The sequence below is a fragment of the Mustela lutreola genome, chromosome 13 (assembly GCF_030435805.1).
Source record: "Mustela lutreola isolate mMusLut2 chromosome 13, mMusLut2.pri, whole genome shotgun sequence".
NCBI classification, from domain to species: Eukaryota; Metazoa; Chordata; class Mammalia; order Carnivora; family Mustelidae; genus Mustela; species Mustela lutreola.
Window position 1 is genome coordinate 6,252,559 of NC_081302.1, and position 24,517 is coordinate 6,277,075.

A 24,517-nucleotide genomic window follows, 5' to 3' on the forward strand; every position below is an offset into this window, starting at 1 on the left:
TCTCCTATTCTACCATGTCCAAAAGGGAATTCGGGATTTTTCTTCCCAAACCTCTTCCATTCCTTCTCTAGTATCCCCTGCTTGTGGTGGTGGTTCCGTCTTATGTCAGATGATCGACACCAGAAAGCTCAGACTGTACTTCTTCCCATACTTCTCCGTGTCATCATGAGCACTCTGTTGCTGAGTCCTGGGGATCTTACTTTCCAAACATCCTTCCCCCTCGTCTCCTTTCGTTCTTTGCCGGTCCTGCTGCGTCATCTCGGGTTCACCGGTACATCTTCACACACACTGAGGCGTACTCACCTTCCTGCTGTGGCGCTTAAAAGCCATTATAAACTTACACTGACTTTTGTGATTATGTGAGTGTTTTCTCTCACATAGCTTTGGAAGTGTCAGGAGGGCAGGGCGACGTTCGTTCATTCTACATCTCCTTTTATTCCTAGAGCATAGAGTGTAGTTCCCCAGGAGTGAGAGCATGGTTCTATATTTATAGATTGCTGAAATGTCTTTTATTTTTTTATTTTTATTTTTTTTAATATTTTATTTATTTATTTGACAGAGACAGAGATCACAAGTAGGTGGAGATACAGGTGGAGTGGGGGTGGGAAGCAGGCTCCCTCCTGAGCAGAGAGCCCGATGCGGGGCTCCATCCCAGGACCCTGAGATCATGACCTGAGCCAAAGGCAGAGGCTTTAACCCACTGAGCCACCCAGGCACCTCGTCTTTTATTATTTAAAAGATTGATTGATTTAGAGAGCAAGCGAGTGCTGGGTGGGGAAAGGGCAGAGGGAGAGGGAGACAGAGAGAATCTCCAACAGACTCTCTGCTGAGCCAGGAACCGGAAGTGAGGTTCGAGCTCACCACCCTGAGATCATGACCTGAGCCAAAACCAAGAGTCAGATGCTCAACCCGCTGTGCCACCCATGTGCTCCTGAAACGTCTTTTAAACTCAGCCTTTTCAGTAAGATCCTGGGAATGATAATATCACCTTTCATACAGATGTTTTTTGAGAATTACTGAAGAATGCATTCAAATAATTCTTGAGTACTCTTTGAGCATTTCAATACCACCTGTCATTCATATTTCCTTTACTCTCTCTGAAGTTCTTCATTTGGGCCTATATAAAGTTAACCACCTGAGAAATATCACTGGCTTTTACTGTCACCTTACTATCATATCAGTTAGGTAAGATATGATACCAAGATATGTTTCTTGGTAACAGGAAATTGGTGTGGTGGATTAAAAACAGAGTAGGCAAGGTCTTGGCAGCAAGAAAGTAGATCCCTTGTTATTTCCCAAAATGGCGGTGGCACCCCCCGGGCAGGAAAACAAGACAGAGTGGAAGTGGCCTCAGTAGACTTTGGCTTTCCCCAGGAGGAGGGAAAATCAACTTTTAGCTTCCGTGGTCGCTACAACAGAGACAAACAAGGCAGCAGGAAAAGAAAGAGAAGGTGGGCCTGCCAATGGCCAAGTGTCTGCCACACCGAGTGTGGGGGACTTGTTTACCTCAGAGTGAGTGGCCACACCAGACATTTGGGGGGGAGGGGGAATGTCACCAGCTAGCTCCCTGTCTCTGTGACCTGTGAGAAGTTAGTTTTGTCTTAATTGTTAGGAATATAGCATTGCAAATGACCATTTTGAAAAGTTCCATGAAACAAATGTAGTGGTTTCCTTCTGGGACAGAGTCAGACCCTTAGAAAGATTGTCCCTTGAGGACAAATACCAATTCAGAGCTGGTGTGATGTAAGCATTTTTCAGTAACAAAAGAAATGCTTCTCATTTTTGAACGGCCTAGGCAACTCTTATTTTTTTGAATTCTGAAACTGCAACTTGACAAGAGAGAGAAAAATATTTTCTTTTCTGAAGGCTGCCAAGAATAAAGGCTATTCTCATTTGTTAAAATAAGAGGAGGTGATAAGTTAAAATAAGCATATTCTGACCTTATTTTCGAGCCCAACCCTCTCTAGAAAGACACTTCTTTGAAAGGGAGGGGAAGTTCCATTACTTTTGCAGCCATTGCTTTTTTGTAGGCCCTTATTATCTTTCAGTTTTATTTATGACAGAATTTACTAGCTGCAAGGACAGCTTTTGAAACCTATTACTGAATCCGTAAGCATCCCTTATGTCTTTCTGCATTCTTGGAAGAGAATAGCTTTATGGATTTAAACCATCCTGGGGTGCAGATCTTTTCATTCCAGTAGTTGGACACGTGCTTGTATAAAGATTGCCATATGCCATTCTCATAGAGAAATGTGAACTGTAATGATTTAGTAATGTTAAAAAAGAGACAGTGGGCCCCAAATGAAGCCACTTGTACTAAACTCCATGTCACCCAATGGAGACTTAATTCCTAGCTTAACCTGCCTCCGCAGGAATGGAATCTTACATGGGTCAGTCTGGAATTATCTGATCAGCACAGCAGGGGATCTGCCTGATAGACCCCATCCATCTCCTGAAGAAAGGTGACCTTGCCACATGCAATCAGATCCTTGCTAGAACACCTCTCTCATCCCATCCCTTACCCTCCACACACACACACACACACACACACCCGCCCTGTGGAAGTCCTTCGTTCTGTATCGCTCTTCAGAGCTCCTTTTTATTTGCTGGATAGGATGCTGCCTGACTCAGGAATCATTAAATAAAACCAGTTAAGATCCTTAACATTTACATTAAATCTTGGAAATTTAACATTTACTCAGTTGAATTTTTTTTTTTTTTTTAAACAGATTCTGCGCTACTAAATGGGCTGGAAGATTCTAACTTTCCTCACTTTTCCTACCTTGTCACTCTATTATCTGAAGCTATGATACTCAATTCAAAAGTCACTATATTATTTCCTTTTTTGTGATAACACAATATGAAGGGCCAACTCTCTAAACCTTATAATACCTGAGACAATAAAACCCAAAATATTTATTATGAAGCTGAATCATCCCTTTTTACTCAATATGCTGCTGCAAATAAACCAGAATCTTTTGGTCCATGTAGATAATTTGTTATGCCTCAGTATTTCTTATAAACTCTGACTGAATATCTATAACTGTTTCTGTATGAGCAGAATAAGGACAGAAGGTGGCTGAAAATCACTTTTTTTGTTCCTTTTCTTCATAATTTTCCTCTTTCCCAGATAAACTACATTTTATTTTTATTTTGTGAGAATAAATATTTATATTTTGAGTAGTTATAAATTCATAGAAAGATCCTGAGAGTACAGAAAGCTCTTATACCCTAGCCTGGTTTCTTGTATTACTAACATCCTACATTACCATGGTATACTTACTCTAATTAAAGAACATATGTTGATACATTATTTTTAACTAAAGTCCATATTTGATTCAGATTTCTTTCAAATTTACCTAATATTTTTTGTTTCTATTGTCGTTCCAGAATTCCATTCAGGATGCCACAGGACTTTTAATCCTCTTGTTTTGTTAGACGTCTCTTGACCATGACAATTTCTGAAATTTTTCTCTCTCTTATTTTTTTCTTTTCTTTTTTTTTTGTGACCCACAGTTTTCATGAGTATTGGTCAGGTATTTTGTAGAATGTCCCTCACTGGAGATTATTTTTTTGTACATTTTTGTCACTGTGAGGTTAGGTTTAGAAGTTTTGGGGAGGAAGATCATAGAGGCAAAGAACCATTTTCATGAGGTCATATCGCAGGTGCACATTACCAACATGGCTTACAGCTACCAATGTTAATTATTCACCTGGTTGAGGTAAGGTTTGTCATGTGTTTTCACTGTTACTCTTTTTCATTTCCATTTTGCATTTTTTGGGAGGAAGTCACTACAAGCACCCACAATTAAAGAGTAGAGAATTATGCTCCATATACCTGAGAATAAAGTATCAATGTAAGTTACTTGGTTTTCATCTTAATGAGAGATTTATCCTTTCTCTCCAAGTTATTTACTTATTCAGTTATTTACTTACATTAATGTGGATTCATTGATATTTATTTTAAACTTTGGGAATAATCTAATCCTATTTTAATTATTAATTTTTGCTCAGATTGTTCCAGCTTCAGCCATTAGGCACTTTCAGTTGGCTGCTATGTCCTTTTGATATTATTGTGGATTTGGGGGTGCTATTTCTTACTTTCTGACACTTCAACATGTTCCAGGCTCATTTTACATATCACTGGTCTCAGCCACTTCTCCAAGTTTGAGACAAATGCCTAGTGTCGTAAATCCACCATTACAGCATCATACAAAATAGTTTCTATCTTCCTGCCTCAATCCCATGTGCTCGCCCCTTTCCATGGAACCCTTTGAAACCACTGATCTGTTATTATCCCTATTTTTGTCCAACCATAATTTCATAAAAATGGGATCATACAGTATGTAGCCCTTTCAAACTGGTTTCTTCTATTTGGTAATATTAACTTAATATTCATCCATATCTGTGCATGTGCTGATAGCTCTTTTTGTTTTCTCACTGGATAATTAACATTGCATGGATGTACCACAGTGATGGACAAAGCTGCTGTAAGTACTTGTTTGCTGGGTTTTGTGTGGACACGACTTTTCAGATACATTATTTAAATACCTAGTAACATTGTTGCTGGAATGTATGGTAAGGCTATGTTTTGTTTTATAAGGAACTGAACTGCCAAACTGTCTTCCAAAGCAGGTGTATCTTTTTGAACTCTCATCAGTGGCGAATGAGAGCTCCTATTACTACACATCCTTGTCATGAATTAATATTGTTTTTCTGTTTTAGACATTTAATGTGTAGTGATTATTTCATTGTCTTACTTTTCATTTTCTGATGACAAACTATGGATTTTTGTATGCTTATTTACAGTTTTTGTATTTATTTTGGTGAGGTGTCTATTCAGAAATTAGGCCCATTCTTTAAAGTTGTGTTGTATTCTTTTTGGTAAGTTTTAAACGTCCTTTACATATTTTGTATACAACTCTTTTTTTTCTTTTTAAAGTAGGCTCCATGCCCCATGTGGAGCCCACTGTGGAACTTGAACTCATGACCCTGAGATCAAGACCTGAGCTGAGATCAAGAGTTGGATGTTCACCCAACTGAGCCACCCAGGTGTCCCTATACAAATCTTGTATTAGATACTGTTTTGCAAATATTTTCTCCCAGTCTGTGGCTTGTCTTTATTCTCCTAACAGTGTCTTTCTCAGAGTGTAAGCTTTTAATATTAATAGGGTCCAACATAATTTTGTTGTTGACTGTGCTAGTGGTATTGTATTGAACACTCATCAGTAAATCCACGGTCATGTTGATGGTCTTTAGTGTTTTTTTCCTAGAGGTTTGATAGTTTGTATCTTACATATGTTTTGATCCACTTTGAGTTCATTTTTGTGTAAGGTCTAAGTTTATTTTGTTGTTAGTTTGTTTGCTTTGTTTTGGCACATGGGAGTCTAAACAACTGTTATCATTTGTTGAAAACTCTTATCCTTCCTTTGCTCAGTCATCTTTACCCATTTGTCAATGACAGCTTGACTAAGCTTGACTACATTGAAATGTATTGATAACTGGGTTCTCTGTTCCACTGATCTAAGTGTTTGTTCTGTGACCAATACCACATGATCTTGGTTATGCTAGCTTCACAGTAACGCTTGAAATTGGAGAGTATGAGTCCTTTGACGGTCTTCTTCCTCCTTCATTTTCTTCCTCTTTTTCTTGTATATTGTAGTATTTAACCTAGATCTTTCACCATTCATATAAACTTTAGAAGTGATTTATTGATATCTGAAAGATAGCTTACCAGGATTTTTATTGGTATCACGATGAATGTCTAGATCAAACTGAAAAACATTGACATCTTACAAGTGTGGATCCTTCTAATCTATGGACATGGACTATAGGTCCATTTACTCAGATTTTTCCTGATTTTTTTCATCAATATTTAATGAAAATACAAATTATTTTACATACAAATTGTATACATACTTTGTTAGGTTTATATCTAAATATTTCATTTATTGCATGCTATTTCAAATGGTGGGGTTTGTTTAATTTCATCTTTCATAAATAGGAAGGCAATGGGTTTTTTAAATATCGACCCATTTGCTCAATGCTCACGCTCCATCTTTTGTCATGAACAGTTGCTAGTTCTCCTGTCCTTTCATCAATATGTATATAATCCCTGGCAGTGCTCACTTATTATTCCAAGTAGAAAGATCTTGACTGTGTCTGTCTGGATGAGGTTGCGTTTTATTCTGTAACCTCAGTTCTTGATACATCCAGGAAAATTCACGGATTTTTCTTGTTAGCACAGGAGTGAGGAAGCCCTAGGCTTCACCTGTCAGAGCCTAAAGTGGAAGTTCTCACATCCTGCTTTCTAAAATTTCTTATTGCCTTCCTACTCATGTATGTTTCATTAATGTTGGTCCTTGAGGTCTTAATTGTTTATTTCTATATAATAGGAAATTGACAGAGGCAGATAATGAGCAAATATAAATGATAATTATTATAGTTCTAAAGGCAATTGAGAATCTACCCAACAACAAGAACAAAAATGGATGTCAGTAATTTGGAGGCAACTGTTCATTTAAACAGTTATGGGCATTCTCTTTCCTTTTCTTTTTTTTTTTTTTTTTTTTTTTTGTATGAAGCCCAGTATGAAGTTCTTTGAACACCAGGAAGAAATTTCCTGTTACGTTCTGAGCTATTCCTGCTCTAAGAGTAGAAGCACAGTGGGGGACCAGTGGAGACATATTTGAAAAAGAGAAGTTGTTGGCCACATTTAACTGAGGACCCTCAGGCACGCACATCTGCATACTAGAGTGATTAGCGCCTTCTCAGAGCTCACATAAGGAGGACAGAGGGCAGCTTTGAGAGGCTGGGATGGTGGCAGCCCGCTCTTCATCCTGACATTGGTATTTCTCTTCCATGTGGCCTGAAACATCAAGTTCTGTTGAAAAGAATGGCCCATTTGCATGTAAGCCCCATGATTAGAACACGTGTATTTCCACACAGAATCTGTCCTAAGTCTCACATGCTGTGGGACCATAAGAACGGCTGACTTCAAGTTGAGAACACATGGGGCAGACCTTTAAAACCTGTCAGCCATGCACCACTCTCTCCTTGAAGTTGCCTGAAGGGTACACCAGCCACTTTGCTGCCTTTGCATCTATTTTAGCACTTGGGAGAGAAGGATCATCAAAATGGGCGCTGGGGGCAAGAATATTTGTGTGTATGGGGGGGGGGAGGAGACCCTACATTAAAATAAAGAAGCATAATTTAGTGATTAGTAATTTTCATAATTTTCATGTATACATAACTGACTCTGTTGTATGCATTGTTTCTCTACTCAATCCTCATGGTTTTGTGTCTGGACCTACAAAGAAATCATATAAACATGCACAAATAATGTAAGATCCAGAAATTCTTTACCTATAGACTAGCTGACTGGATTTAGCTAACTGATTCAGTTGCCTATCCTAAAGTGACCAAACTCTTGCAGTTATAAATCCAATGAGGGACCAAGTTTCCTTCTCTATGCATTATATAGATAAATTATATCCTTACTATTTGTCATGATTTATTCCATGAATATTTCATGGATTCCACAGCAGAAGGGACTTTCTCTACCCCTTCTCCCTATTAACCATGAAGTGTTATGTCGTGCTGGGAGCCTGAGCTCTGAGGCAGTGATGGAGGACATCTATACAATGGCAGCTTCCTGCTCTTACTGAGAGCAATGATTACAGAGGGACTTTTATATCTGAGTTATTCATGATCACAGCAAAGTAATGGGCTGGTTTATACTTTGTCAGGAAGGAGACAACTGTGATGGAGTAAAGAGAACACTGAATCTGAGGTCAGAGGAACTGGTTAAGTTTAAATCTAGCCCTCAGCATTAGTAGTTACATTAGTTAACAATTGCTGCTTAACAAACGATCCCCAAACTTAGTGTCTTAAGAGAACAAATGCATGTTATCTCTTACAGACTCTGTGAGTCTGGAATTTGGGAGATGCATGGTTCTGTTTTGGAATCTTTCGTGAGATGCCAGTTGATCTGGCAGCTGGGGCCGTCACCATATGAAGGTTTGGGTGAGAACATCGGTTTCCCAAATACCTCATTTGCAGGCTGTTGGTAGGAGGAATCTGCTCCTCATGGCAGCTTGACTGTCTGCGCACCTGGCAGCTGGCTTCCCTGAGACTGAGCTTTCCAAAGAAGAGACAGCAAGAGAGAAACTACAACCCCCTTTATGACCTAGTCTTAGAAGTCACAAATCATCATTCCTGCATATTCCATTAATTGGAAACAAGTCACTGAGGTCAGCTACACTCCAGGGCAGGAGAATTAGGTCTCATCATTGGACGTGAAGAGTGACAAAGACCATTTGGGTATATTTGAAGCCACCATAGGACCTACATGAATAATGAGTAATGCAGCCTCTCTGAACATCCGTTTCCTTCACAGAAGACAGTAGCAAACCAGGAGAACCATTAGGCTAATAAATAAGACGATGCATGTAGCATATTTTGTAAAATGTTACCTGTTTTACACATGTATGATAAGAACAGATAGTAGGATCAGTGCACTGCTAATGTTGTTTTACTGTGGACTCGATATATGTTGAAGACGTCCCATTCAGTGACCTCCACAGTGTGCAGACAGCCTTACTGCGCAATCCAGATTGTCACAGCATAGTATGAAGCACTCGTAGACTGCTATAGCCATGGAGAGCAGTCATTGTATTATGCAAATGTAATTCCCAGAGAATCAGGGGCAGTTAAATAATCAGAATTATTATCTTATTTTTTCAATGGCTTAACCTAATACATGTCACTTTCCCCACATGACAAAGCGTTGGCAACAGGCAGGCAGAGCAGGCTGACACAGTGGCTGAAGGTCTGCTGGGGTCAGGGACTCCGGGTGTCTTGGACCACCATCCCGGCTTGTCCCATTGCCTTGTCTGCTGCACTTGCAACGGTGAGTCTGCGTTCCACGCAGATGCAACAGGGACAGGGGACCAAAAGGGTGGGCTGAAGCTGCCCTGTTTTTATGGGTAAGCTTAGATTTCTAATAAGTTTAGACTTATAGAAAAGTAGAACTTTATCTGATGTTAGCAACATCCGTAACAATAGTGTATTTGGTGAAATCTGGAAATTAACATTCACTCTGAACTAATTAACTGATGGCTATTAGTAACACTGTAACTAAGAACTATACTATTAACTCATAATACCATTACTTATTTATTAATAATGTGGTGACATTAATAATATAAAATATACTATACAATGTAAAATATAGTGATACAGGATATTAATAGCAATCTTATTACTATTTTAGTCAGCAGTACGACTGACTAATTTACAGACCTTATTACAGTTTTTCCTAGTTTGGCCACTAATATTTTTCCAACTCCAGGCTTCTCAACGCCATCATTCACTGTGTCCCTCTGTGTTTTCCCATCTGTACCCATCTTACTCTTGTCTTTTGTCACCTGGAAAACTTTAGAAGATCCCTGGTCAATTATTTTGTAAAATGCCCCCTCACTGTGGGTTTTTCTGATGTTTTCACATGATTTGGCTGCATTTTTGCAAAACAACCGAGGAGGTGACATTGTGGTTTTCTCCTCTCCTGGTCTCCAGAGACGCATGAGATATACACCTGAATTCCTTAGAGTTGATGGTGTCTGCCTTGTTTACGTCTCAGTACCCCAGAGACCACAGTGATGACAAAAAAATATGCAACTATTTTTAACTTTGTAATTGATAAGTATCTTCTGCAGAGGTATTTTGAGCCTATGGAAATTTCCTGTGTTCCATACATTTGCCCACTAATTTTAGCATCAGTAGATGGCTTTTGCCTGTAATAGCTTATGAGTCTGTGTTTCTGTAGTGTTGGTTTAATTTGATGACTTTTTTTTAAAAGAGTAATTTGATGACCTCTATAGATACATATAAATGAATCAATGAGAAACCACAGAAATCAAATACATAGCTTAGCAAGGAAATGTGAATGTCTGTTAGGCAAAAGGAAAAAAACAAAAACAAAACACGTTGAGACAATATGCTTTCATCAAGGGAACCAAAAAGCATCGTTTGAATTTCTGATCATGTGGGCAGTATTCCTGAGTCTTGTGAATATGAAAACAACCAAATCTGTTTACAAAAGGAAGAACTACTGCATATGCATACAAGATCCAAAGAAGATAATAAAATAATGTACCTAAATTCTCTTCTTCGGTCGGGTACATCGTCAGGGAAATGACGGAGTCACTACGGACATGTTTCTGTAGCTGGGAGAGATGGCAGGGGGAGGGGGTGGCGTTCAGCAGGCTGAGAGGGACCTCTTTGGCTTTTTTTCACTAGGAGAGGAGAAGTCTCTGATTCTTTTTTCATTCTAAATCACCATCACATTTTTTTTAAAAAGTCACATGATTAGGGTTTTCATTACTTATTGGCAGATGAATTTAATTAGAGAAAAGGGGTATGCAAATCAAGAGTGCAGTAGTTGTCAAACAAAGTCAGTAGTGCGTTCGGGGACCCCAAGGTACAGTCTGTGGGCCGCTTGTCTGTGCAGAAGTGTGTCAGCACTGGACAAACAACAGGGCAGCATCCACAAAGAGTGCTTAAACAAATCTGGGAGTCAGAAGGTGGTGGGTTGCAGAAGGCTAGGGGTGTTAATTCCACATGGATTAACACCACGACTGTTTCCTAAAATAGAGAAGACAGGACATGCTGGTGTGAGCCCAGAGACTTTTCCTGTATCTGTTCTAGGTCAGATGGGTCCATGGTGAAGTGAGACGGGTGAGGCCAAACAAAAGGCTTCTGAATCACATAAGGCCTTGCTCTGCCCACCCGTGGGTAGTGTTTCCTCAGTTTCATATGGAGCAGGGATTCAGAATATCCTGTGAGCCGAGGGAACATGCCCACAGTCAGCCTGGGCCAGCTTCCGTCTGATGCTCCCAGAACGTCCTGCTCACCGTCGGGAGTGGACTGGCGAGAGCAAGCAGTCCTGTTGTGTGGATTCCTCTTCTTGAGGTGGGACCACACCATCACCAGGGCATGCCTCCAAGGGGGATAAGGAGGCTACTCGATGATGGGGTCAAGTTGCAAGGAGGCTGCCCTGACAAGACCACCATGTTCCAGATGGGAGGCAGGCAGAGAATTCTACCCAGCCTATATTCAAATTAGACTTCAAGTCTATTTATCAAGATAAGGGAAAATGATATAACTTGTTTAACAGATTATTTCTTTGTTTTCTTAATAATGTATTTTTATGTGGTAAAATACTCGTAATACATAAATACAAACCAAATATACCTAAAATGGACCCCTTTAGTTTTTGTTAAGTGTATCACTCTGTGACATTAAGTACTTCCACACTGTTGTACAACCAGCACCACTATCTCTTCCAGAACTTCTTTATCATCCCAAATTAAAATTCTTTACCCATGAAACACTAGCTCCCTACCTTCTCCGACCTCAGTCCCTGCTAACTTATCTATTCTTTATGTCCTTAAGAATTTTCCTATTCTGCTCCCATTCTGTCAGTTGTCTTTTGGTTTTGTTGCCTGTTTCCTTTGCTGTGCAGAAGCTTTTGATCTTGATGAAGTCCCAATAGATGATTTTTGCCCTTGCTTCCCTTGCTTTTGGTGATGTTTCTAGGAAGAAGTTGTTGCGGCTGAGGCCAAAGAGGTTACTGCTAGTGTTCTCCTCAACGATTTTGATGGATTCCTGTCTCACAATTGAGGTCTTTCATCCATTTTGAGTCTATTTTTGTGTGTGGGGTGAGGAAATGGTCCAGTTTCATTCTTCTGCATGTGGCTGTCCAATTTTCCCAACCCCATTTGTTGAAAAGACTGTCTTGTTTCCACTGGACATTCTTTATTGTTTTGTAGAAGATTTTAGTTGACCATAGAGCTGAGGGTTCATTTCTGGGCTTTCTATTCTGTTCCATTGATCTATGTGTCTGATTTTGTGCCACTACCATACTGTCTTGATGATGACAGCTTTGTAATAGAGCTTGAAGTCTGGAATTGTGATGCCACCAACTTTGGCTTTCTTTTTCAATATTCCTCTAGCTATTTGAGGTCTTTTCTGGTTCCATACAAATTTTAGGATTATTTGTTTCATTTCTTTGAACAAAATGGATGGTATTTTTATAGGGATTGCATTAAGTGTGTAGATTGCTTTAGGTAGCATAGACATTTTCACAGTATTTCTTTTTCCAACCCATGCACATGGATCATTTTTCCATTTCTTTGTGTCTTCCTCAGTTGCTTTATACTTTTCTGAGTACAGATTATTTGCCTCTTTGGTTAGGTTTAGTCCGAGGTATCTAATAGTTTTAGGTGCAGTTATAAATGGGATCAACTCCTTAATTTCCCTTTCCTCTGTCTTGCTGTTGGTGTATGGAAATGCAACTGATTTCTGTGCATGGATTTTATATCCTGACACTTCACTGAATTCCTGTATGAATTCTAGCAGTTTTGGAGTGGAATCTTTAGGGCTTTCCACATAAAGTATCATATCATCTGCAAAGAGTGAGAGTTTTATGTCTTCTTTGCTGATTTGGATGCCTTTAATTTCTTTTTGTTGTCTGATTTCTGAGGCAGGGCTCCTAGTACTGTGTTGAATAGCAGCGGTGATAATGAAAAGTCCTGCCATGTTCCACCTGAATATTTATAGCAGCAATGTCCACAATAGCCAAACTATGGAAAGAACCTACATGTCCATCAACAGATGAATGGATAAAGAATATATATATGTATACACACACACACACACACACACACACACACACACAATGGAATACTATGCAGCCATCAAAAAGCCCCCAAAATCTTGCCATTTGCAATGACAGGGATGGAACTAGAGGGCATTATGCTAAGTGCAATAAGTATATCAGAGAAAGACAATTATCATATGCTCTCCCTGATATGAGGAACTTAAGAGGTAGGGTGGGGACTCATGGGGGTTAGGGGAAATGAAACAAGACAGGATCAGGAGGGAGACAAGCAATAAGCTACTCTTGATCTCATGAAATAAACTGAGGGTTGCTGGGAGTTGGGGAGGTACGGATAGGATGGCTGGGTTATGGACACTGGGGAGGGTATGTGCTATCTATGCGTGCTGTGATATGTGTAAGACTTATGGCTCACAGACCTATACCCCTGGGCAAATAATACATTACATGTTAAAGCAAAATAAATAAATAAAAGAAAGAAAGAAAGAAAGAAAGAAAGAGAAAGAGAAAGAAAGAAAGAAAGAAAGCGGACATATTTCACACATAAAAAAAGAATTTTCCTATTCTAGGTACCTCTTGTATTTGGCTTCTTTCACTTAGCACGGTGTTTTCAAGATTCCTCCCTGCTGTAGTGTGTGTTAGAATTTTCTTTCTTATTTGGCTGAATAATATCTCATTGTATGTAGACACCACATTGTGTTTATCCATTCATCCTTCAGTGGATACTTGGGCTTATTCCACCTTTTGCCTATTACAAACAATGTTGCTGTGAACATTGGTATGCGGTAATCTGTGTGAGTTCATGTTTCTCATTCTTGTGGGTAGATACTGAGGAGTGGAATTGCTGGCTTGTGTGGTAATGACATGTAGAACATTTTAAGGAACTCCCAGATTGTTTCTTCTGTTCTATCTTACACTGTTTGTGTTTATGGTACGTGGGCCTCCCTTGTAACCCTGGGGCCTGCAGATATATGAGGGCTGGGGCATGAGTCTGTAGATACTGTCTATACTTATAAATATTGTTCACTCATTTTTTTCTTCTTTGCTTCCTACATTGTATAAATAAGAAATCTGAGTTTCCATCCACATTCAAACTTGGAAACTTTTGTGTCATCTAAAAAAAAAAAAAAAATCCAAGTCATGCTGTTTTGTGATATTTCAGGTCTGGCTGAAATCAGGAAGTAATAGGAATATAAAAAGAAAACTTGATCTTCTGAGGTTTTCTGCACCAAAGTATCTTGGATAAAAATTAAGCTTTTAAAATTTTTTGAGGTTTCTCTATCAATGCTACTGATTTTTTAAAAAAATATTATATTGCTTGCATCTTTGGAAAGAACTCAGCTCTCCTCCAAGGCTTTGTAGAAATTCGTTGTCTTAAATAATGTCATTTTAAAAATGAGTCTTTTAAAACCGTAAAGGATGTCAGAAAGAAATCTGAAGAAGGGAGGAAAGCAGAAATTAAAAGAAAAGAATGAGCACCACACTCGCAGGGGGACCCAATCCGAACCGTGTGGGTCCAGGCAGAGCCTTTCAAATCTTTTGAAGTTCATACAGTATTCTGATCCCTAAGCAACCCATGTTCTTGAAAAATTAACCAGGAAACTAGCATGGGCTAAATGCCTTTGTGTTTGAATTAGAGGACGGGAGAGGGCCTGCTGTTTTCAGGAAAGGTTTTTAATCAGAAAGTCTCTTCATCCTGGCTTTTGACCTTTCCTAACATTGGGTTGTTTTTTCGCACTGGTTTTGAAAGGGCCTGTGGCTCTCAGGAAAGAGGGGATGGGCATCGCCATGTTGCTTAGCATGGCTTCTGTCAAGATTCTGCCCTTGGAAAAGCAGCTAAGTGTGCTGGTGACAGGGAGCAAAGATGATTCACAAGTGGTTTCTCCTTTTGTTAAACTTTTATTTCAAAACAACAGGAAACCACATCCCATCACTGCTGTAAAAAATTCTACCTTTAATTTATCAGGAATTCTTTGAAACTTATATTTTCTGATAAAAACATAAATTTCTCCAAGTAGTTTCCTTCCTAGTTTCTAGGAAGGACACCATGCATTTTGTACCCCCAAGTACAAGTACTCTCTGTCTTCATCATATGTCTGAGAGTATCATCTGGTACTTCCCAAAGACTATATTAGTGTAGCAGCAAATTCGTCTGGGTTTTGCATAGCAAGAGACTGACAAGCCTGAAGGAATTCTGCATCATATCCTTGGGTAAGCATTCGGGCCCAGGAGGCCTCCCCACCTGCCTTACTCTTATGATCCCCATCTTGCCCTTTTCGTAAGACTGTGGAGCAGCAGCATTGGGGTATGTGTAGGATTAATCCATCAGTAAATCTTTTATTCTCACTCAACTTTAAGCATCTTGAGGGCAGGACAAAAATCAGTTTAAACATTTTAAGCTCTTTTTTTTTCTGATATCATTCTATCCCTTGGCATCCCACATGTTGATATCGCTGAGCCCAGAAAAGAGAGTGTGGCAGTGGACAGAAGGAAGAGTTTCTAGAAAGGGACACAGACGTTTAATTGTTAGCCACTTGTTAACTATGGGAACTAGGGCTGTTGGATTTATCACTTAAGTTTTCCAGTAGATCTATTTATAAAATAATCACTGAAAAGAAATAAAATTTGTTCCAAGATCCTGATTATAGCTTTCATTTAACATGTAATGCCTAAAGCTAAGGAATTCGGACATTTCAGACATCTACCTGTCTGGGACCAGATGTTCTATATTACTTGTCAGGTACACATGGGCATCAATTACTCTGAAAATTTCTGTGACCAAGGGGAATGTTTATTATTTTCAAATATAGCACACACTTTAAGAAGTTATTCTGTTACCAAGCTTTATTTTCCCCATATATTTTTATATTATTGTTTTCAATTCAATGACAGTTTAAAGAAGGATTCATTGATCTTTTACAGGAACACAAGCGTGCATACATATATGTCTATGGACACACATGGACACACACAGACATCTTCTATTACTCACCATAGGGGACTAAACTACCGACTCATCTTGCAGTCTGCTGTGGCTAACAAATCCACTAAATTTCCGACCAAAAATTGCTTTTAAGTGAAAGCACTGTGGAGAATTAGATAATTTAAGATCACTCGAGGGCATCTTGAGAATTGTGACTCCATGCGCATGGAAAAAGCCATTGGCCTTGCAAAATTTGCAAGCAGTTGTCTTCTTTTCCCCATTCCAAGCTCCCATGTTTTATGCAACTAATACATTATGAATTGCAGCCCCGTGCCTTACAGAAATGTGAATTTACAAAAGGCATACATTTTACATCATATTCACCTTTTTCACCCTGGTCTTAACCACTGCTACTTTCGCTCACCTTCTGAAACCACACTAGCTTGGTCTTCCACCTCACCAAAACTTTCTAAGTTTTTTTCCACCTCACCAAAGCTTTCTAATTTGCAACTTGCCACTGAAGTTTATAGTCTGATTTTGCATCTGAATAACCTTTTCCCCCTCTTTTGAACACATTATTTGACAAATTTTAAAAGTCAGCTTTCTTTCCTGTAGCATCTACTTTTTTCCTTCAGTCTTTTTTTTTTCTTCTATTAAACTTTATTAAAAATAGTTGGATTCACTATTGAAAGTATTCATTATACTGATATTTTTCCTATAAAATCCTCCTGAACTAATTCATGGGTGGTCAGCTTAAAAAAATAAAGCGTAACACGGTATTTTCAGCACTCACCCTGGCACTACGCTGGACACTACCTACAACTCAAGAGCAGCGTGCAAGTTTGAGATCATTTAATGCCATGAACTCGAATGTTGTCACAGTGTTTATGCTAAGAAGTGTTTTTTTGACACCCCTTTTGCAAATACACACATTCTGTACCTGGTAGCCTTGGCTAAAGCTAGTAGAGAAGTTTCAGGTATTGTAATGATTAAATATTCAAAATACATTTTGACCTAATTTGTTAATCAGTCTGTGGATAATAAGGTGGTTGAAAAGACTGATTATGTGGGCCACAGCCATTTAGCTGAAACATGTTGCCATGGTCAGAGACTCATCGGGGAAAAGCTATAGCTAAGCACTGCTGGTGTGCTAAGACACAAGCTTGTTCATCATCTAAATCAGTGAGGCAAAGTGGACACGGACTTGGAGATGTTTGCAAACAGTCGGACTCGTCTCTCCCTTGGGCAGGTTGACGTGATTCTTAGTGGTGGAAATCAAGTAGGTTTTCTGTAACTAACTTAAGGAACAAAGTGTCATTTTCTAGGAAGTGGTTAATCAACCCTTAGTATTTGAGTTAAATAAATCTCAAAATGCTTGTACTGTTATTTTAATACTATGCCCTTGTGGGGTGCTTGCCCTGAGGTTTTTGAGTTCTAAAAATTGTATTTTGTTGGACAATATCCAAACCAGACCCTGTGCACATTGACTCAAGCTTACATAGTAGCTTTTCTGCGTATGTGTCTGTTATACACACACACACACACACACACACACACACACACACATGAATATCTAAATCCATGTTTATATCTATGGTGAAGATCCATGTATTAATACAGATATATAAAAGCAAATACTAATGATCAATAGTTTCTGTAATGATACTATGTGTTAAACAAAATATATGCAAAACACAAAATAGTTTCGTTAAGGTGCTACGCATGCACAGGGAGAACATTCTGTTGCTTGAAAGGGATCTATGGGAAAAGAAACAATTATTTTTTGTCAGGGATCATATATTTAGGCACAGATCATTAACAATGCTTTGTTCAATATTTATTCAGTGAATGGTACATGCTAATTATGTGGGAAATTACAATTTACAATTAAAATGTGGGATACTCTTGCTTTCTTAAAATTTTATTATAAATGTGGCTAGTCGTGGATATATTTCATTTAATTTGCAGGCTCAGGGAACATCTGTTATAAAATGTTTTCTCTATAGAAGACATTTATCAGTGTCCTATGTTATCTTAACTTTTCCTTAGTTATTAAGTGCTGTGATAATTCTAAAATTTAAACCTGAAATAATTTACATTTTTATTGTTCTAAGTTTTGGGAATATTATATCTTTTTTTGTTTTAAGCAGGCTCCATGCCCAGCATGAAGCCCACTGTGGGGCTTGAGCTCATGACCCTGAGATTAAGATTTGAGTTGAGATCAAGAGTCAGATGGTTAAGCCACTGAACCACCTTAGGGATATTACATTTATAAAGGTTTATAGTTATTTTATCACATAGTCTATATAAATATTAAATGGCAGCATGCATTATTTCAAAATGAGACACTAGATTTTTAAAAATATTTTATTTATTTATTTGACACAGGGAGAGAACAAGCAGGGGGAGAAGCAGAAAGAAAGGGAGAAGCAGGTTCCTCCTGGAGCAGGGAGCCTGATGTGGGGCTTGATCCCAGGACCCTGGGATCATGACTTGAGCAGGAAACAGATGTTTAACCGACTGAGCCATGCAGCTGCCCCTAGAATTTCTGTAATATCTAGAAGGTAATGGTGTTTGCTTCTTTGGGCACATTATTTCAGTTGTGGATTAACCTACAAGTGGCGTTTACGTGTTTGCCATTTGATCATCTGGTTATCGGAATGCCACGTGCCTCATTGATGTGACCATCTTCATCAATCAGCGTATACTAAGTTATACAGCCGTAACAAATGACCTCAAATCTTAATCTTTCTCACTTACATCACCTGTTTATTTCGTCGTTTTTATCTTCGCTCCCACATCACCTTACTCTGGGCCTCAAACATTTTCTCTTTCGAAGGCTGCTGCACATCAGAGAGAAACAGCTTGGGGAATGCACTAGGGCCGCCTCTCAGAAGTTTTTCTCCAAAGTGACATATTACTTTTGCTAAGTAACTGGCCTGAGCCAGTGACATGTTAACCCTGTTGTTAATGGTATCAGAACAGAGAGGAACAGTGAATATTTGCGAATAATACTCCAAAATAGCAAAGAATGATGTTAGACTCAGGTGTATTTCAATGAATGATTCTCAGTGTTTCTTATACTTGTTGTGTTTATGTATCTTCTAAAAGTTGACATATCTTTCCAGAAGCTAGCATAAACTAACAAAACAAAATGAAACAAACAAAACAAAAAACCCAAAAGGCAAAAATAAAAACAAAACATTCCAAACAATTTGTTTTCTCACATCCAAAATCAATGTCCTAAATTTCACTTAACTTTAATCAGAGTGTAACAAAATCAGATAGCTCAGGTTTTAATGGACTAGTACTTTTTGCGTAATTATTTGATATAATTGTTTGTATTGATCACATTATCTAGAAGTAAAACGTCTCCTCAACTCTTCCAGTACACACAGACACACACACATGCACACCCAGCAGCATGAGAGAAGTTACTGTGACTGGAAGGTTTTTCTTAGCAGGTGTATTTCAGTATGGCTAGGAGCTGCCACAGTTCTGCTGCTGGTGGCTTTGACAGTTTCTTATTATGCTATGCCATGGATTTTTCAGAGCAATTAGCTCATCAAAGATCTTGGTAGTAGTGCCTCTCCTACGAGAGGAAAATAAAAATCTATCCTACTGATTACAGTTGCCTAAAATGTCTTTTTCGACTTCATGGGTGGAAGATTTTGTGGGTAGTTCTTGGCTTCCCTCACAGTCTTTAATTAAGATGTCAGAAAATAGTTTTTAGTAGCCAATGTATCAGAATTTAGCTGAGAATAATACCTCTATTGAAGTACATTGTGCTGTAGTTATGAGTATGGGAGTTATTATTGCTATGATTATTATTTTAGCAGTGCTAGTTCACATAGTTTTTCCTTTACTAGTCTCAGTGGGTGAACCATTTCTTCCCAATTTTTTCAAGGAATCATATTTAAAACTAAAGCTGTAATCAAAAGATTATTCAATTTTAAGCATATTTAAATGGTTCTAGTTTTACAGATATAACATAACATAACATTAGATTATTCCATAATTTCCAGAATCGATTCCTTTGTCAGGCGATGAGGATTATTTTTCTGTTTTCAGACTTCCTAAAATGTCTGCTAACCCACCCAGAAAGGGTTATCCTTACGTGGTGATGTGTGATGCGATTTCATCTATGTAATGTATCACATGCCGTATCTTATTTCCAGCTGAATGTAATTATTTCTTAAAGCAACTGAGGAACAAAAAATAGGGATTCATTGACACACATAGTGGTGAATTCAGAATGCAGAGTAGAATGTTCAAATTAAAGCAAATGTTTCCATGCCCAATTACCTAATTTGTAATTGCAACTATTCATTGCACTTGATTCTTTTCTTCCACTTCCTCCTTTTCCCTCCCCAGCTCCTCCTTCCAGTTGCTGGATGACAGCTGAGTTGTAAGCCCAGAATGCCTCGCCATTTCCTTCCCAATTCTCCCCACCTTCCAAGGCCCATGTCTGAGATCACCTGCTGTAAACACTTGCGGTATGAAATGAGAACCTTTGTAACCTCACATGTCTCCTTGGAGGTTTTGGGCCGAACTATGTCAACCATAAGCAGAACAGTGGGCTCTGTGCTCAAAGACAGGTGAAAGACGAGTAATGTGTGTGCGTGGGAGACAGACGGAGAGACGGGGCGTTTCTGGAGACAGATACAGAGAACATTGGTGCGAGTGCGTATAAGGTGTAGAGAGAGGGCATGAGGAATGAGAACTCACTTCTGGCACAGTGGTGGTAGAGAAGTGATACCTCCTTGCTTAGAGATTATCATTTGCCATACAGCCTGGTAGGACTTCAGCTCTGAGTGATCACATCCAAGATATATTCAAACACTTTGCTTTAAGTGTGGGGGACTCTTCTGGAATGGGGGGGGGGTGATCCCTCTCAGCCTTCAGAAAGGCAGATACTCAAACCCATGTTGGTCCGCTCAGCGGTGCCCTGCAGGCCACTTGGGCTCTGTTCACTCTTGTTTAATTCTTTAGTTTCTGTTTCTCAGACCCAGTGGTTCCCATCATTTTGTTCTCTGGTTGGTCGGGTCCTCCTCCTGCCTGCTCACACCTGTCTTTGCCTCCCTCTCGAGAGTGTTTTATCTGGTCTTTGTAGCCTTCAGCTGCAAAGTTCCTGTCTGATCTCTCTTCAGGCTTTGTCTCTATTGACATTTCCATTTTGTTCCTACATGATTTTCTTGGCTTTCTCCTCATCTCCTCTTAGTTTTTAAAACATCTTTAAGCCGGTTTTTCTTTTTTGATGTTTGTCTAGTAGATGCACCATCTGATCTTTTCGGGGGACCGTCTCAGTTGGTTTATTTTTTCCCCTTGAATGGAATTTATTTTTTCTTCATAATTTTCTGTCTCTGTATAACTTGTGACTTTTTTTTGTTGTGGTTGAACACTGGACATTTGAATCTAATAATATGATAACTCTAGAAATCATGTCTTCTCCCTTATCCAGGGTTTGTTTTATGTGTTTATTTTTCAGATAGCTGTCTACTGTCTCTGTGCTGAGTTTCAGCCTAAATGTAAACCCAAGTCCTTGGGTCTTCCCTGAGCCTGTGCCTTCCCCTGAGCACACATGGGGACTTTTTCATTTCCCCTTATGGACTGTTGCCTTCAAGTGTTCTGCTCTTCCATCTCTGGCTCCCAAAGGGGGAAAAATTAAGAATGAAGGGGGAAATTAAATATATTGCCCTCAAGTCCCCTGGATGAAACCTTAGACACACGGAGGGGTTTGCTGTCATGGCTGCTGTCCCTTGGTGCTCACCTCTGCGATCTGAAGCAGCGATCAGCCGTCAGACCACAGATGCCCAATGTCTGGTGCACAGAGTCGTTTTTTTGCCCACCCTGGCTTCTGTAACCTGTGTAGAAGCTGCTCTAGGCGTATGTGCACAGCTGCCTGCCACAGAGCTGAGGGGTGGACGGTGGAGAGCTGCCACCGTGCTAAGAGCTTGCAGTGACTGAGATTAACCACAATTTACTGTTCAAGCCTCCCTCCGGATGTTGTAAGCCTTCAGCCGACTCCAGAGTTCCAGCATAATTGTCTCAGCTCTCCCAGTGTAATTTTTGTCCATGTGGGAAAACAAATCTCATACTTCCTACTCCTTTATCTTCCCCAAATCCTCTCTCCTCAAACTTCTTATAACATAATATTTGGGGTTGTTGCCCAATAATCTGTGTTGAAACAATTTCTTAGGTTACTTTCTGCTTGCTTTGTCCGCAAGCTGGAGATAGCTGTTTAAGCATGCAATCTTTAGTATAAAATAAAGACGCCGTGAAAATGCTGGGCTGTGAATATACTTACCATGTAATTTATTTTCGAAACCAGGGCAAAACTGAGAGTAAAAGAAGTTATCAGTAATTCTTCTGGTATAATAGTTGTGTGGTGAGACTGTACAAGGCAATCGTATGGGGGACACTTAGAACAAAACTCGGTCTGGGAAATCCCCGTTAAGGGATGTCGTGAATAGGCTTTGTCCTGTTTTTGCATTAAAACCTGACTTTCATAGTGAAGCAGTGTCCACACAGTCCAAGTATTCACATGTAATAATTCAAAGGCATTTGTTTGCTACAGATTTTTTTTTTTAAAGATTTTATTTATTTATTTGACAGACAGAGAACACAAGTAGACAGAGGCAGTCAGATAGAGAGGAAGGGAAGCAGGCCCCCCGCCGAGCAGAGAGCCCGATGCGGGACTCGATCCCAGGAACCTGAGATCATGACCTGAGCCGAAGGCAGCGGCTTAACCCACTGAGCCACCCAGGCGCCCCTATTTGCTACAGATTTTATATAGGTCACAATCCATAACATACCATATGAGTTAGAAAGAGTTTACTGGTTTGTTCTTATATATTCAATGTTTGTCATATCTAATGGGTTTCTGGTACTGATTTCCAGTTCCTCTTCCCTAGTGGGCTGGTGAAATCACTCGTGTGGGGCGTCATGTCTTCCTCGACCCTCTGTGCCCTGTCAAGTCTCTGCCCTAGGTCACTTACTGTGCTTATTCCAAACCATTGTGCCTGGACCCGATCTCTTACTTGTGTTAGAGTCAATATTACTATTTTCAGAATGTCTTGACTTTTACATTGGCACATGCTCAAATAAAATTTTAAAACCAAGTCGTTCTAATCCTGTTGCCAACTTTGCTTCTTCTAATACAGTGCGGTTACTGCACAGCACTGCGCAGTGGGATGGGTGTGTGTGTGTGTGTGTGTGTGTGAGAGAGAGAGAGAGAGAGAGAGAGAGAGAGAAACCGGCATTTTAAATACTTTTTGCAGAAGAGCAACCCGTCGGCTGGATTGAATTGAAAGCTAACGTGGCTCTCCCTTTGGAAAAATGTAGATGTTGTAGTGATTCTTGTATAAAAGCATTAAAGAGCTCATCCTACATGGATCACCTCGGGGGACGGCATGATAGCCATAAAGTTTATGGAGGAAACATTGACTCTTGGAAAATGTGGGTACTGCAAGAACTGGGAAAGGAATGACAACAAATATCCAACTGTGCCTCCGCAGAGAAGTGCAGTTATGTCCCTGGGTCACTGGACTCTTGTTATGGATTGAATTATCCAAACAATATAATCAGTCATAGATAAGCATAATCAGAGCTTTGTGAAATAGGACAGCTCCACTTGGATTCAGCTTATAAACAATACACCTCAAATAAATTATGCAGGTTCTATCCTTGAATTTACGTAAATTTTGGGTTATTTTTTCCCCCAGATAGTAGGAATTAGCCATTAGTGCACTCTTGCCTAACATTTATTTTTTGCATGTGATGTCTGCTATGGGTTTTTAATTTGTAGGCTATGTCTGTTTTCCTTTCTCTATTTCCCTTTATTCAATGGGCTGAGAACTCTCTTGAGGTCCGACAAGCTCCATCTGATGGACGACTGCCCTATGTCCCACAGAGGTGCTCAGCCTTATGGTGATGCTTTTTGCTCGGGTAAAAGTATTTTCTCCATGAGCTGTATAGATATCACGCCATCCCCTGCCGTGCTTTTTTTGGGGTGAGCTGTTTAATGCTGTTCTCCAAAAGTTGCTATAATGTCTCATTTTTTTCCGAACAGAGAGCCATTTTAGTTTTAATTAAATTCAGACTGGTTACTCTTCTCCGAAAAAAGTCTGGTTCCAAGTTAAGTGGGCTGTGTCCTCTGTGCAAGAGGAAGAAAGTTCACTGCCTTTCTTCGTTGTCAGATGCTGGGACATGAGTATGTCATTATTGTGCACTGTGTCATTTATTAAATCACTTTTCTTGATTTATAAAAATTTATTAATAAATATAAAGCTTTTATATTTTGGTAAGTTGAAAGCTAATATTTCATCTGCTTGCCCCTACTACTTATGTTGTGTTTCACAGTAGAAAAGAAATTGCTTTAGACATAGATAAGAAGACATACTTGCACTAACATGAAAGGAATAGAAAAAGAGGTATCTGACAACAGACAGCACCTGCGTGGTCATTACAAAATTCTGGCTGCCATCCAGAACATTTGCTTTATCAATATGATGTCAGTACCATAGACGATTTACTTATTCTCTGTTCAGTTATGTTTGTTTTGTTTAAATGTCGTTTTTGGCCACTTCTACAGAATTTTAACAAAACAGATTTAAGTGTTAATAAAAGCCTAAAATTAATTTTCCAGGATGCACCTTGTAGTTCACATGATCTCTAATGAGGGCCCGTTTTTGTAGTTTTACTTCGAGAGTGGCAATGAGGAGACATGGGAACTCCTTGAAAAGTAGTGGTTACTGCCTGTGTGCTCTTGGACTGGTCATTTAGCCTGTGAGTCTCGGTGTTCCCGGTAGCTCCAGCACCTGCTGTTTCCCAAAGCCATACCAAGCAGAAAGTGGATATGGCATTTCCAGTGCTGATAAAAGAGATTGTTTCTAGGCAGACATAACTGTGAAAAT